The sequence below is a fragment of the Medicago sativa genome, chromosome 1, assembly GCF_051527215.1.
Source record: "Medicago sativa cultivar Bolivia chromosome 1, Bolivia_mono, whole genome shotgun sequence".
In the NCBI taxonomy this organism is placed as follows: domain Eukaryota; kingdom Viridiplantae; phylum Streptophyta; class Magnoliopsida; order Fabales; family Fabaceae; genus Medicago; species Medicago sativa.
Genome location: NC_140749.1, coordinates 61,490,031 through 61,507,458, shown reverse-complemented (window position 1 = coordinate 61,507,458; position 17,428 = coordinate 61,490,031). Strand labels below are relative to the sequence as shown.

General features: G+C 36.1%; 1 pseudogene; it reads right to left on the bottom strand.

The window, feature by feature from the left end:
* Nucleotides 1-2,328: 2,328 nt before the first annotated feature.
* Nucleotides 2,329-2,667, bottom strand: LOC146956078 (secreted RxLR effector protein 161 pseudogene; annotated as a pseudogene).
* Nucleotides 2,668-17,428: the final 14,761 nt, after the last annotated feature.

Sequence of the window (17,428 nt, the reverse complement as noted above, 5' to 3'; positions counted from 1 at the left end):
TGACCTCCCCACTTATTTAATGGTTTCCTTTGTTGTAATCCTACATCATCTGCTAGAATAATTTGTTGACATAGAATTTGAGATATTTTCCTCCGACATGGCAACATATAAATTGTTTATGGTTGATGTAAAATATGATTGTGTACTTCCAAAAAATCAACAACCATATATTTTCCATCCATATTCTTGATTACTAACTTTACTGGACCATGTGTTTTCGTATTCGGTCTTGGATTGATTGTTTTATAATCTCGTTTATCAGGTTTTCTTTACAACAAACAAACTTGTAAGAAGTAATCATATATACCACTATTGTTCTTGTGTGAATATTGTTTCCTCACCCCAAATCCAATAAATATACTAGCTAGTTTTGTAGAAAATTCCTCAACCCTTTATTTGATAAACTCAAAACTATATGCTATACTAATTAGCTTCAATTGCTAATTATTAGTCTAAGAATGTTGTTATTTTGTAAAGGTGCAGAGGAAAAGATTAAAGGTAGTTGCTAGAACAAGTGGAAGAAGAGTATATTTTTCATTCAATTCAAACGTACAAATAGAAAAGTACAGAATAGAAAATAACTGTCCATGTTCCTATAAGTTAGGCCACGATAGAATACTAGGAAAACACTGATTGCTGAAAATTAGGAGGAAAAGAAACTGAACTAGAAACTAGGAAACATAGTTAAAATATTCAAAATAGAAGTAGAATAAACTCTGCAGACGTGGCAGCAGTTCTAAACACAATAGCTAACACCCCTCCTTGCTTTAGATACTACAGACACCAAGTTTAGTTCTCAGGTCTTCAAACTTGCTAGCTGGTAAAGGTTTAGTAAAAATGTCTGTTATCTGCTCTTCAGTTTTGCAGTAAACAAGAGCTACAACATTATCCTTCTGCACCTCCCTCACAAAAACAGCTTGATGTTGAAATGTTTAGTTTTTCAATGAAAAACTGGATTATGGGAAATAGCTATTTCAACTTGATTATCAACAAAGATCTTAGTGTCTTCTTTCTGCTCAAGATGAAGTGATAAGTGCTAGGAAGTGATACTTTCATGTTATATTTTAAGCACTTTTGTTACTTGTTTTGCAAGTAATTTAGGGAAAAGCCGAGATAAAAGTGACAATTGCCTTATTACGCTTTAATTGCCTTACTTTACCCAATTGTGCAGGATTTGACCTCAAGACACTAAGCAAGTATGAAAAAAGCCAAGAAAAGTGCAAAAGGGCCGCAGGTACCCCATTGCTCGCGAGGCGATCACATCAGCTCGCAGTGGCGAGCATCAAAACAAAGCCAAAAAGCCGTGAGCACCCTCTTGCTCGCGAGGCGAGCAGAGCTACTCGCCATTGCGAGTAAGGGCGGTTTGACCCTCCCAGGGTGACGTGGCAGAATCTTAATGGTGAAGGAAACAGAACTCGCCATGGCGAGTAAGGCTGCTCGCGAGGCGAGCTCAAGCATAGTGGGAATTCTATAAATAGCCCACTTGCTATTCTTTGTAAATATCTTAGGAAATATCTAGGGTTTTTAGTTTTTCTTAGGCCTTCACTTGTAAGATATTTTATAGAGAGAAATAGGGTAGTTCTTCATAGAGTGAGAGTGATTTTGGAAGTTGGATCTTTCTCCTTTGTTGAGACATCACAAGGTGTAATGAATCTTTCCTTTTCAATCCATCCTTGCAAGGTTCCCATGATGAGAGGTACTTGATCCTTGCTAAACATGTAATCTTTTGATCTTGCAATATATGGTTCTAGCAATTTATATTCAATATTGTTGTTATTCTTGTGTTAATGCTTTCAATGAGATTCAAGATGCTTTGGACACAAACTCTTGAATCTAGAGCTAGAGTAGCAATATATCTTAGGTTAACTTACTTGACATCTTTGTTAATATTGTGATAATCACCATAATCAAGAGTTAAATGCTTTCGGATACTTAATCAGGCTGGACACGGTCGATTAGGTTATTTGATCGACTTTGTTATCGTTTAAGGGATTTGGACACGAATGTTTAAACGATACCTTAGAGTTAATTATATCACTTTGGACACGAAGGATAGTTTAGAATTGATTGTGATAATGTTGTTTACAAAGCTAGAATTCGTATGGATCATTAGGTTACGTGTGACGCTTGGTTAAGGAACTCTACTCCTAACAAGTTTCAATCCTTATTTATCTCAACTTTTACTTTTTGCAATTAGTTTAGCTAGTTACATTTCAATTCAAACAAACAAGTACTCTTAATACTTGGAATGATAATTGATGTTAAACTGTCCTTGATAACACACTATTCCCTGTGGAGACGATACACAAATACTTATCTCGTTTGATGCTAAAAACGACTTACATCATGAAGATCACTCAATATCTTCCTCAACCATAGAGCTTGATTTACAACAGAAGTAGCAGCAACAAATTCCGCTTCAGCAGTTGATTGAGCCACTGTTTCTTGTTTTATTGAACTCCATGAAAAAACTCTCGATCCAAAGCTAAAACAATACCCCGAGGTACTTTTCATATCATCAATGGATCCTGCCCAGTCACTGTCAGAGAACCCAAACATCTTAAATTCCTTGTTTTTCTTGAACTTGATGCCAAAGTTGATTGTGCCTTTGATGTATCTAACCACCCTCTTAGCATCATTCAAGTGAATTTCGCTTGCACAGTGCATGAACCGAGATAAGACTCACAACATTCAAGATGTCTGGTCTTATTGTTGTAAGATACATAAGGCACACAATCAAACTTCTAAAGTATGCCTCATCCATTTTTTCAATTTCATCTTCTTTACTCAACTTCTCCTTTTGATTAATAGGAGTGCTTACTGACTTGCAATCCTCCATATGAAATTTTTTCAGAATTTCCCTTGCATATTTCTTTTGACAAATGAAAACTTCATCTTGACTTTGCTTAATCTCCATTCCGAGAAAAAAAGTCATTAGCCCAAGATCTGTCATCTCAAATACTTTTGTCATTTCCATCTTGAATTCATCAATCAAGGTTGCATTATTTCCAGTGACAAAAAATCATCAACATAAAGAGATATAACAAGAATATCAACCTCACATTGCTTAATGTAAAGAGTGGATTCTGATAAACTTTTAACAAAGCCTAAACTCAACATATGGTTATCTACTCTGCTGTACCAGGCTCTTGGAGCTTGCTTCAGTCCATGGAGAGCTTTCTTGAGGAGATAAACCTTGTCTTCTTCTCCTTTCTTCACAAAGCCTTCGGGTTGTTCAACATAGATTTCTTCTTGCAAGAAACCATTTAGAAATGCTGATTTAACATCTAATTGGTACACTTTCAGCCCCATTTGTACTGCAACAGCAAGCAACAACCTGATAGTATCTAGCCTGGCAACTGGTTCAAATGTGTTTGAGTAGTCTACTTTAAAAATCTGAGCATAGCCTTTAACCACCAGCCTCACCTTGTGCTTGTTGATGGAGCCATCAGCATTTAGCTTGGTTCGAAACACCCACTTAACACCAATGATTTTTCTGTCTTGAGGTCTATCAACAAGTTGCCATATATTATTTTTCTCTATCAGGTGCAGCTCCTCCTTCATTCCAACCATCCATTTTGAATCAAGTTTTGCTTCATTAAAATCAGCAGGCTCACAAACAGCAGTGTTGCATCTTGGATAGACATCAGAAAGTAATCTAATTCCTCTGATTGGAATGTCATGCACCATCTCATTTTTCCAATCCTCTTCACTAGTCTGCCTCTCAACATTTTTCATCTGATTTGAAGCTTGATTTAACACTTTTAAAGTATTCCAGACCCGTTCTTCATTTTCCACAAAGTGCACGTCTCTGCTTATGACAATATTTCCCGTTTATGGTTGATAAACTTTGTAAGCTTTTGATATTGTGTTATAACCGATGAAGATGCCTTGTACTGCCTTCTTGTCAAGCTTATCACGCTTAATTTGAGGAACATAAGTGAAGCACAAACAACCAAATACTTTAAGAAAGTTTAAAGAAGGTTTGTATCCATACCAAGCTTCAAATGGTGTCTGATTCTTCACTGTTGTTGTAGGAAGCCTGTTTTGAAGAAAAACTGATGTATTTGCCGCTTCAGCCTGAACTTTTTTGGTAAGTTCTTCTCGTGCAACATGCATCTTGTCATCTCCATTATGTATCTATTTCTTCTTTCACTAACTCCATTTTGTTGTGGAGTGTAGGGAGCAGTAAGTTGGTGTTTTATACATTCTTCTTTGCAAAATGAATTAAATTCTCCAGATGTATATTCTTTTCCATTATCAGACCTTAGAACTTGAATGTTGTAGCCACTTTCGTTTTCCACCAGTTTCTTGAACTTCAAAAACACTCCAGCAACTTCTGACTTGAATTTTAAGAAAAAAATCCAGCAAAATCTTGTAAAATCATCAATGAAGAATATGTAGTAAAGACTACCATTGAGAGACGGTGCTCTTTGTGGTCCACATAAATCAGTATGAATTAACTAAAGCTTTCGTGTTGCTCTCCAAGCTGATTTTGGAAATGATTTTTTGTGTTGCTTTCCATATTGACATGCTTGGCAGTGAGGAAGAGTATCTTCTAACATAGGTAAATCCCTCACTAATTTCTTTGTTTGAAGCAGTAGTAATCCTTGATGGTGATAATGACCAAGCCTCTTGTGCCATATCTCTGTGACACTTTCTTTGACAGTAAATGCAGTTTGCTTCTGCTCTAATGGATTAAGTGTGAAGCTCTTTCCCCTCATCTTGACCTTGAACATCTCTTGGCCAGAAGCATCTTTTATCAGGCAATGTTTGTCTTCAAAGTGTACCTTGAAACCTTTCTCTATCAATTAACCAACTGTCACTTGAATCACTGCCTGAAAAGCAAGTAGCAACAAATAGTCGGTTCTCCTCATCCTCCTCTTCTTGATCAGCAACTTGAGCATCTGCTTCTTGCTCCTTAAATTCAGTTCTGCAAATTACAACTTCATGACCAATTTGGTTACACTTGCTGTATTTTGCATCAGGTCGCCTCCAACATCTAAAAGGAGGATGTCCTATTTTGTTACAGTGTTGGCATGGAGGATAATTACCCTTTGAACTTATGATCTTGTTCTTATTGTTGCTTTTTGTAGCATCACCACTTGCACTAAAATTCTTCTTGTTCTTTTTCTTCCACATTTTCTCTCTGTCTTGATACTTAACTGAAAATGCTCCTTCAACAACTCATTCTTGCCTCATGGCCCTTCATTGCTCTTGTGCTTGCAGGGACTGAATAACTTCAGCCAAAGTGATCTTACAAAGATCTTTTGTGTTCTCCAAAGAGGCTAGAGACGCCTCATACCTTTCAGGCACCATTACCAAGATTTTTTCTACTATTCTGGAATCAGTAAATCCAGTGCCGAGTAGTCTAACCTTGTTTGCAATAGAAAGCAATTTATCAGAGTATTCTTTTATTGTCTTTGACTCCTTCATTTTCTGCAACTTAAATTCTCTCATCAAATTCAACACTTGCATGCTTCGAATTCTCTCATCCCTGCATATTCTTTCTTCAAATAGTCCCAGATTGCTTTTGGTGTTTTGAGGGTCATGATTCTAGTGAAAACTGTTTCTGAAACACCAGCAAAAAGACATGATTTTGCCTTTGCCTTATTTGTTTTTTTCTCCTTGTGAAACTTCAACCGAGCCTTAGTTGGATTATCTGGCAACGGAGGAACTTCATAATCCTCTTCTATGGCTTCCCAAACGTCCAAAGCTTTTAGGTAAGCCTCCATTTTGACAGCCCAAATGTCATAGTTGTTCCCATCAAAGAGAGGAGGAGCAACTTTTGAAGAACCTGACTCATCATCCATTTCACAGGTCCCTCAAGAAGAGAGCTCTAGATACCAATTTGTTGTTATTTTGTAAAGTTGCAGAGGAAAAGATTAAAGGTAGTTACTAGAACAAGTGGAAGAAGAGTATATTTTTCATTCAATTCAAACGTACAAATAGAAAAGTACAGAATAGAAAATAACTGCATATCATGTTCCTATAGGTTAGGCCACGATAGAATACTAGGAAAAAGCTGATTGCTGAAAATTAGGAGGAAAAGAAACTGAACTAGAAACTAGGAAACATAGTTAAAATATTCAAAATAGAAGTAAAATAACCTCTGCAGACGTGGCAGCAGTTCTAAACACAATAGCTAACAAAGAACAAATAAACTTACTCTAACAAACTATCTATTATTCTTTAAACTCTCATTAACAATCAGGAACACAAAGCATTTAAAAACTAACCTTTGTACACACACAGTGACAATGGTAGAGCCACACTTTTTTTAATAAACAATGGTGAAGCCACTTGAAGAGGAATCCGTGAAAATGCTCCCGTAATTATTTTTGTCTACTTTCAAATTGTATTGGAGATTTTTTTATCATGTAGACCCATTAAGAAAAAAAAATCCTTGCTTAACCTCCATTGTTTATTGTTCTAGATTCTTCTATTATACAAGTCATCCTATACTGAAATTTCCAACAATGAAGGAGTTGTTGTTGATGAGTCTGCCTTGCCAGAAATCTCAGCAGCTGCAGTCACTCAGCCACCTCTGTCATTGCATAACTCTTTCCATATGCTCAATAGTGACCGTGAACTTCCCTCTAGAGAGGCATTGTTGGTTGATCCGGAAACTTTTGTGGATTCTTTAGATTTATTCAACAATCACTCTGAATCTGATAATGGTTTTCCCACTAAGAATGCTAGTTTAGAGAAAAGGCAGAGGTCAAAGGCACCTACTTCATTTGAAACAAGGCCATCTGACTTCCCACCTTTGGTCTCTAACAAGCAATCAGTGCCCCATGGCAATGAGAATGCTACACAGTTGGAAGCTTTGGTTATTCCTGGAGAAACTGTTGGATCATGGACTGACACTGGCTCCGACACAGTGCTTACCCTTGACAAGCAGGGGCTGGATGGTGTTGGGAGGCTGTCATTCCCCAACCCTCCGTCCCTTCCTATTGAGCAAAGTAGCATTGCTGTTAGAGGTGTGGATCTAGACAGGTTAAAGTCTTGGGTGGATACTCCCGTGCTTACTCCAATGCCGCAACCTATAACTACCAGTTATGCTAATTTGACAATTGACAAGCTCCCTTCAAGCCAAACCTTGATTCCTGCTTCCAAATCCTCCTTTCATTCTGCTGCAGCCTTAAAGAGTGTGCAGATTCTTTCCAAATTTTGGGGGGATGAGGTAGAAGAGGTGATGGAGGACACCCCCAGTCATGACCAGAGGCTTGAGATGGACGACTTTCCAAGTCTATCTGAAAGCACTAAGGCAGAGAGAAAGAAGAAGAAACAAGTGAACAAAGTGAAGCCTTCTAGCTTTAACTCAGCCGGAATGAGGACTCGTGCCCAAAAGGGTACCTCCAAAGCCGCCTTGACAGATACAGAATAGTTGGTTCAATTGCAACAGAATATATGGGAATACCAATACTTTTGTTCAATTTTTCTTAGAGAGAGTAGTCTTTTAGTTGTTGTTTGGCCTAGAATGGTCATTCTTTTGACTAGTTTTTGTACAGTGGTTGTCTTTGACACCTCGTTCCTTAGGACTTTCCCTTTCTTAGGATAGATCCGGTTTCTCTTTTCATATGTTTTACACTATGTGACTCTGATGTATTGGTTCAGGCCTCTCTTGCTTTTATTTTTATTGCTTTGATAAAAAAAAACCCCTTATAAATGCATTATTGAAGACAAGGAAGGAATTCCACCGGATCAACAAAGATTGATCGTTGCTGGGAAGCAACTGGAGGATGGAAGAACTCTTCCAGATATTTGTGAAGACATTGATAGGGAAGACGATTACGTTGGAGGTGGAGAGTTCTGATACTATTGATAATGTGAAAGCGAAGATTCAAGACAAGGAAGACATTCCTCCGGATCAACAGCGGTTGATCTTTGCGGGGAAGCAACTGGAGGATGGAAGAACTCTCGCCGATTATAACATTCAGAAAGAGTCTACGCTTCACCTTGTTCCGTGGTGGTGTTAATGTTTAGATAGATTCATAAATTTATCTGTTTTCTTTCCGTTGATATGTTCTGCCGTATTGATTAAAAGTTATTAATAAAAGTTTAAGTTTTATTCTATGTTAAATTTGTAATAGTGTCTTTGTTTTATGCAAATTCTGTCAAATTTTATAGTGTTTCATTCGTTATAATAATGGTGAAGCCAAGAAGTTTATTTTGAATGTTCATGCTCACTTGCTCTGCTTCCATTGACTCAATCATGTAGTATAGTAGTATTCACACACACACACACACAAACACTTATCTTGGTAATTTGGAAAATTGAACCTGCAAAACTAACAGGTTATGCAGTAATAACATGAGAAAGACCCATAAATAAGTGCAGGCATTCACAACAAATTTTGAATAAGTAAACAAGCATAGAGATACATTTGTGCCAACACATTTTGTACGGTGTGTTTCATCCGTGTCATTCGCAACATAATCTGCTCACCATTTTATTAGGTAAACTATTAAGAATGTAGTAGAAAGGAGAAAATGATTCATTAACTTGTGAATGAAGGTACATCAAGTATATATACAATTCTTATTGTACTACATGTATTGTAAAAGTACTACAAGACTAAGCTATTGTACTGCATCAGTTAAGCTATTGTACTGCATCAGCTTGTAACTTGCACTGCAAGGAATTGTTGTCTTCATGCTTAGTATCCTTATCATTTCTATTGTGTAATAGCCCCCCACAAGATGGAGATTGGTAGATGTCTAACAATCCCAACTTGGAAAGTAAAATGTTGAAGGGCTGTGGAAATAAGGATTTTGTGAAAAAATCTGCCAGCTGATCATGTGTAGTTACGGGCAAAAGCTTGAACATGCCAGCATGAAGCTTTTCCCTCACAATGTGGCAGTCAATCTCAAGATGTTTTGTGCGTTCATGGAAAACAGGATTGGCTGCAATGTGTATGGCGCTCTGATTGTCACAATACAATACAGGAGGCTTCACACATTCAATATGAAGAACATTGAGCAAATATATCAACCATTGAAGTTCACATGTTGCAGATGCCATTGCATCCTGCCCAGTAAGCATCAGTGTACCCCTGAATGTGTAAGCCTGAGGACCTGGGGAAGAAAAGGCCACGACCTGGAGAACCTTTAAGGTATCTAAGAACCCTCAAAGCTGCATTGTAATGGGTTTGTGTAGGTTTGCTGAGAAATTGACTAAGTTGCCGAGTGATGAAAGTGATGTCTGGTCTGGTTGTGTTCAAATAGATTAATCTTCCCACCAACCTCCTATAAGCAGAAATGTCACTATAAAGAGGAGAGGTATCATTATGTAGCTTGATGGAAGGATCAGAAGGTGTGTTAACTGGTTTGGAACCAAGTAAACCTGAGTCAGTTAACAAATCCAGACAATATTTTCTTTGACACAAAGAAATACCATTTTGAGAATGAGCAACTTCTAGTCCCAAGAAATATTTCAATTTACCAAGATCTTTAATTTTGAAAGCTTGATTGAGAATATTCTTGATAACACTGATCTCAACAAGGGAATCACCAGCAAGGATGATATCATCAACATAAACAAGAAGCACTGTGAAACTATCAGAAACCTTCTTAGTGAATAAAGAAGCATCTGAAGTTGCCTGTTTGTAGCCATTGCTGATAAGAAGACCAGTTAATTTTTCATACCATTTCCTACTGGCTTGTTTGAGTCCATAGAGGGATTTAGAAAGCTTACAAACTTGATTAGGTTTTGAAGTAGTAACACCTGGTGGTATAGTCATGTATACATCTTCATGAAGATCTCCATGAAGAAAAGCATTGTTGACATCAAGTTGGTGCAAAAACCAGTGATTGATGGATGCCAAAGCTATAACCAATCTCAAAGTTGTGACCTTTGCAACAGGTGAAAAAGTATCAAAATAGTCTAAGCCTTCAATTTGATTATATCCCTTGGCTACCAAATGTGCTTTGTATCTCTCAATAGAGCCATCAGCATTATGCTTCACCTTATAAACCCATCTGCACCCTATAGGTTTGACTGATGAAGGAAGATCCACAATTTTCCAGGTTCCAGTTTGATCAAGAGCATTAAGTTCAGTCTGCATTGCTTGTTTCCAACAGTCATATTTGATTGCCTCAGAATAGGATTTTGGTTCAGTGTAAGAAACAAGAGACATAGCAAATATGGAATGGGAGTTAGATAAATGTGTATGAGAAATGAAATTTGAAATAGGATACTTACAGTTACTATTATTTGCAGAAGAAATATTAGGTGCAGTACAAAGATAATCCTGCAAGTATGCAGGAGTAGTCTTATTTCTAGTGGAAACCCTAAGAGGAACAGGAATAGGTGGAGGTGATGAGGAAGGAGAATCAATGGGAGAAGATTCAGATGAAGTTATGGATGGTGAAGGTGAAGTATGAATAACAGGAGTTGGTGAGGATGAAGATAGGGAAGAAGGATTTAAAGGAATGGCTGGCTCATCAAATATTGATGCAGAAGCTGGGGAATCAGGAAAATATTGCCAACTGGTGGTAGAGGAAGGAGAGGATGAAATGTAGGGTAGAATAGTTTCATGAAAAACAACATTTCTGGAGACAAAGATTTCTCTGGAATCTAGGTCAAAAAGGACAGAACCTTTAAAACCTGACTTGTATCCTAAGAAAACACACTTTCTAGCTCTAGGTTGTAATTTTGTTCTATGAGCTTGAAGTGTAGAACCATAACAAAGACAACCAAAAACCTTAAAGGAATGAATATCAGGTAAAGAGTCATGTAGGACCTGATAAGGTGACCTATATTGAAGGATGGGAGTGTAGACTCTATTAATGAGGAAAACTGAATGTAAAATAGCATAACTCCAGAAAATATTGGGAAGTTTAGATTGAAAGAGTAAAGCTCTAGCAACATTGAGAATGTGCTGATGCTTCCTCTCAACTCTAGAGTTTTGTTCAGGAGTTTCAACACAAGCTCTTTGGTGAATAATGCCTTTGGAAGCATAAAAGTCAGACAAGAGAAATTCAGGACCATTATCTGACCTAATGAATTTAGGGGTGATATGGTACTGAGTATCAATCAATTGTATAAAGTTTTTGACAGCTATAGATTCTTCTGCTTTAGTTTTAAGCAAAATGACCCATAAGAATCTACTAAAATCATCAACTATAGTGAGGAAGTATTTGTGTCCATGAATGGAAGTTTGAGCCAAAGGGCCCCAAATATCAAAATGAAGTAACTCAAATTTAGATTTTGCAATAGAGTGACTTGAATTATAAGGCAATTTTCTTTGTTTGGCAAAGTGACAAATGTCACAGGCAGCTTTATTATAACCAGAAATAGAGGGATACAATTGATGCATCTTGGTCAATCTTTGATTAGACAAATGTCCTAATCTAAAGTGCCAGATTGCATTAGAAGGAATAGATGAAACAACTACATTGGAACAAACAGAATTACAAACAGTTTGAGAAATTTTATTACAAAAACATGTAGAAGAAGAAACAGATGGCTCTTTATTACAGGAATCAGGATTCAATCTATAGAGACCATCACAAACACTACCCAAACCAATCATCTTCAGAGATTTCATGTCCTGTATAACACTTTTATCAGGCAAGAAATTAACTTGATAGGATAGAATATCACAAAGCTTAGAAACAGAAATTAGATTGACTTTAAAATGTGGTGAATAAAGGACATCTGTGATGTGAAAATGAGGAGAAAAAACAGCAGTGCCAGCATAGTGAACAATTATAGTAGTACCATTAGGAAGAGTAACATGCATATGTTTGATTTTATGAAAGGAATGAAGCAAATGTAAAGAAGAACAAATGTGTTCATTTGCTCCAGAATCAATAAGCCAATAGTTGGATTGAACATGTAAAGAGCAAGAGATCACAGTGTTTATACCTGAGGTGAAGGCAGGAATGGAAGAAGTAATGTGATTTGTGCTAGCAGGGTTAAGACTGGTGATTTGAGGAACCAAAGATGACTGTTGAAGCAATGTGACCAGATGACCATACTGCTCCTGAGTCAAACCAGTCTGAGAAACCATGGAAGATCCTTCACCAACTGATTGAGAATCAGTTATACCTTCAGAAGTTACAGCATTAGAAGAAGCATGAGGTTTATTGTTATTGGGAAAACCATGCTTCATGTAACAAAAATCCACAGTATGGTTGTTTCTGTGGCAAAAGGTGCAATATCTTGAATTGTTCTTAGATGGAGGAAAACCAGAAGATGATTTTCCACGAGTATTTGTCCTTCTTGCATCTGAAGCATTGACAAGAATGCTTGAATCTTCAGTAGAAGATGAAGCAGAAGTGAGTGCAGAGTTGTTGCTCTCTTCTTGAACAACCATAGAATATACTTTGTTTATAGAATGGAGTGGATCCATAAGAAGAACTTGAGTCTTCACAACTGAAAAAGTATCATTTAATCCAGTGAGGAACTGAATCACTTGGTCCTCCATGCGAAATTCTCTAGCAGCACGCATAGATTCACATCTACAAGGAAAGGGACAAGTGCAAACAGGCATGGACGATGTGAATTGAGCTCCTCCCACAGAGATTTCATCTCTGTGAAATAATCAAGGACATATTTTGGACCTTGCTTCAAGTTGTTAATGGTAGAACGAAGTGAAGCAACACGAACTCTATCAACCTTAGAGAATCGTTCCTGAAGCTCAATCCAAACATCAATGGCGTATTCATGAAATACAATGGTTTGCGCAATTTGCGGAGAAACCGAGTTCAAAATCCAAGAATGTATGAGATGATTACAACGCTCCCATGCACTACGATTCAAATCATCAAAAGGAGGAATATGAATGGATCCATCCACAAAGGCAAGCTTGTTTTTCGCACCAAGAGCACGTTGCATAGAACGACTCCATGCGAGGTAGTTAGAACCGTTGAGAAGAGGAGTAACGGTAACTAATTTGGTCCTTCGCTTGGATGAACGTAGAATGCAGAATCAGTATCAGCTTGTTGAACAACAATCGGAGCTCGACGAGGAGGCATAGTGCAACAGAAATGCAGAAAAAGATGAAAGGATGAAGAATGCGAAGAACAGAGCAACGTAGAAGATGAAGATCAAAATCACGAACAACGTGATTAAAGAGAAAAGAAGGTTCTCAATGCAGAATTGAGATCAAAACAAGAAGAAATAAGAAGAATTCGCAAAGAATCATGCGAAATTCAAAGAAAAAGAAGAGGAAAATGAAGCTTAAAGCTCAAGCTTCAATGGCGGAAGCTAGGGTTTGGATCGTAACAAACTCTCTCAAGAAGAGAGAGAAAGAAACTGATACTATATTAAGAATGTAGTAGAAAGGAGAAAATGATTCATTAACTTGTGAATGAAGGTACATTAAGTATATATACAATTCTTATTGTACTACATGTATTGTAAAAGTACTACAAGACTAAGCTATTGTACTGCATCAGTTAAGCTATTGTACTGCATCAGCTTGTAACTTGCACTGCAAGGAATTGTTGTCTTCATGCTTAGTATCCTTATCATTTCTATTGTGTAATATAAACTTCAACGACCATAATTATCTCCTACAAGTTGGATACATTGTAAAAACACACATAGAAAATTGAGCTTAGCATTATTATTTTGTCATTTCAACAAGTTCTTCTAGTAGACGAATTGATTTTTTCTTTTTGGTCATTTTTCACCTATACTTTATTATTCATCCAAATTATTAACATTAAATTTTATGCTATAGTTAATGAATACAGATTCCATTGCTAAGGCATTTGGAAACTACTAGTTGTAACCTAAAGTTTTTATAACTCACCACCCTGAGACTTGTCACTCTGGAAGACTATATATGGAAATAACTTATATCATATCCTTTATGCCATATCATTGGCATGCTATGCAAGTAAGCCTCTTCAAGATTCAGAAAATGTTACATTGCTAATTAAACTGCTTATGTTACTGACTAATAGTACACATGCTTGTTGAATTTCGTTACAAGTGTGCGAGACGGTGGTTAGATGACAATGATGTGAACCATTTAGCTAACATGGGAAACTATGTTTCGGCGATGGTGGCAGTAGGGGCTAGAGTAACTTACAGCAGACAAAGTAATAATTAAAGAAATGTTTTAGGTAAAGTGTTTCCATAATCTCTTCATTATGGATAGCTCCAAACAAGGTGGTGTTTCAATCAAAATTACAAACATGAAATTGTATAAATGCAAAGTTTAGGAGTTCTAATTACTGGTTTTCTTGGTGATTTTTTTAATCCTTCTACCGGCTTTTGTAAGCTCGATGAGTTTCCATCAACATGGAAAATTATTTGGTTGATTTTATGGTTGTTCTTTTAAAAAGCTGTGAATTTCAAAGTTTCATTTAGTGTCTGAAGCCCCCACGAGTTTCTGCCTTAACAAAGGAATTCCGAGAAGCCAGTTTCTGATACTGCATTAATGATATATATTTTCTACTAGCGGAGCCACCCCCAGCTAGCCTGGGCACTAGTTCGGACTCAACTTCCACTTTATTTGTAGGCCAACCCAATAGCCCTTTTCCTACTTAAAAAAAAAAGACAGAATTGTTTCTATTTTTCAGGACAAAATTGAGAAGTCTTCTCCTTCTCTAACTCGCGACTCTCCTTCTCTCAGTCTCTATTTCACTTTCATTTGCCTCTCTCAACTCTCAGTCTGCCTCCATTTTCATTCATTCTCTTCTCCACTCTCCTCCAGGTTTGTTCTACTTCTATGTTATTTTCTTTGTTATTTGTTCTATTTTGTTGTTGATGCTTGTTATTTGTTAATGGGTGAATAAGTTGATTATTCAAATTCTAAACCGCAATTTATAATTGTTGATTATCCCCAATTTTGATTTCCCAAACCCTAATTCAGAATTGTTGATTCTTCTCTTTGTTTGTCCAGAGAGAATTGTTGATTTCAGAAACCTCTCTCTGTTTGTCCAAAAAGGATGACAAGAAGAATTAGATTTATCTAATACATTTCCCTTTCTAATAATGTTCTGGCTATGGTATTATAATTTATATGTTCTATATTGTCAAGTGCTTAAGAATGAATAAGAATTAATTAGGGCCGACCCTAGAGATTAAGAGGCTTAAAGCAAAAAATTTAATATGGCCTTTAGAAATATATTTTTCTAAAAGAATATTTATATAAAATCAATTTTGTGGAGATAAAAATTTGAATTCATGACCAATAGTAATTGAGGTCTTTTTAGTAATCAGTTATGTTATGCAAATGTTTGTAATTTATCTATCATATAATAATCTTATAATCAAATTAATTTTTTAGAGGCCTTTTTTTCACCCATAATTTTGAGGCCTAAAGCCCTTGCTTGGGTTGCTTGGCCCTTAGGCCAGCCCTGGAATTAATCTCTCTATATTATATGTTCTGTACATTACATGCTTTGCTTTTTTTTTCTTTCTAATAAACTAGTAACTTTTATGTTGAATTGATACTCTGCAAGCCTAATTTTGATCTCCTTTAATCAAGAATAAACACACATCATTGTTCTAATTTAGTTCTTCAGATTTTTGCAAATAATATTTTGCTGTCATCATCTCTCCAAGTGGAAACATGTCACTATATATATTAGAGAGGGTAAAGAATAATGGATAATTAGTGTAGTAAGAGTTGTTAATCAAGTGAATTTCTTGAAATATGCATAGTTAAAGAAATTTGGAGATTACATTATTCTGTTTTTCTATAGGTATTACTTATAAGCAGTGTGTGTTCAGTTTTCCTAAAACTAAGGATCTATGCTGACATGCACTATTTGATAAGCAAAATTGTTTAAATATATACGTGTCTATACTTTCTGACTTTGGTGATAATTTGATCAAAAATTTGTAGTATGATGCATTGAACTTGAAAGCTAACTTTGTAGTATAAGTTTTATTTTATAGCAACTGCTAAGTTGTATAGCATTGACAGTTTTTTATTCTTATGCCCTTAGAACAAGTATATCTCTATAAAACATGTGTACCTCCGGAAACATTTAGGCTTCAATTTTGTTGTTGAGATTATTCATAATTTTAGAACAAGCATTTGTTCCAAAAATTTTAATGATTTGAAAGAGGTCGCAGAAAGGGCATTTACCTCATAATCTTATTTAGCACGCTATTGGCAGATTATATTTCATCTCTCTTATTTCAAATTGTACTTTTGTTGAAAAAAATGAAGAACCACTTTAATTTCGATTTACGACTATTTATATATTATGTCACATATGAATTTGCGATAAAATTTTTGCCCAGGCTCTAAAATTTCTGGCTCCGCCACTGTTTTCTAGCATATATTTAAGGGAAATGTATTCTACTTACTTCCATGTTGATCATGACTTAGTACATTAGGAACTTGTGTTTGGGTGAGCTGCCAGAGGTGACATTCTGAATATTAAATGATGCAGTTCGAAAAGATTGTGGTGGACAAAGTTCTTAAAGCTGCTGTAAATGGTGTGTGTGATATGGTCTTTGTTGACAGGGTTCCTACAAATACAAGTAATACATTTTCCTTTCTTCCATGCAAATAGTTTTCAGTATTTTGACCGATGATATAAAAAAGCTACATGTCTGCCTTACATTCTATAAGTATAATGCCGATTTATGATGATGATGTTCATATTGGTCATGATAGAACAAGGAGGATATACCAATAGAACAAGGTGGATTGCTACGAAGAAACTTGTGCAAAAATAGTTAAAACAGAATATTGTGCAAGCTTAGGGTTTCTAGGGTTTATGAGATTTGAGAGAGAGAGAGAGGTTACTTGTGATTGAAGAAAAAAACATGAATATTTGATTATGAATGAGTCTTAACATATTTACAAGCATTGAGAAGCTTATATACAAAGAGATTTTGTAACAAACTTCTCTAACAAGCTAAAACTTGCTCTCTAACTTGGTTAACAAGCTAACCAAAGTTAGTTACCCCTAAACTCTAGGGTTTATTCTAACTAAACTGAATTTAACAATCTAATAGGTCAATCAAGTGAGTTTCACTTTGATTTTGTTGAAAGATCATAGTTTGATTATATTCTAGTCTTTTCTTAGGCTAGCTTATAGAGTGTGCATGTTTCAGCTGTCTGTACACAAATTTTTGTATATCTTGTGCTGAAGTTTGGTTGTTTGTCATTAATTTGTTTTTCTTATTAAAAAAAGATGGTAGCACAAGTTCTATGTTGGCATCCAATGAAAAGGTCTTTCCAGTGGAAGGAATTGCATTTACAGAATCTTAAACATGTCACGCAGATGAGTTCAGAGAGTAGACACGGGCTGTTACTCAGTCCTGCTAAAGGTCTCCTCTTTTGTGGGGAAATTATTACAAAAATTGTTGAGTAACTGAATCTTCATGAAGAAGAAAGAAGAAAATTGAGAGAAACTGAAAAATGAAGTGTATTATTATTATTGATCCTTCATCATGAAGGTATTACATCTATATATAGAGTTACAAATGATAGTGTATGTT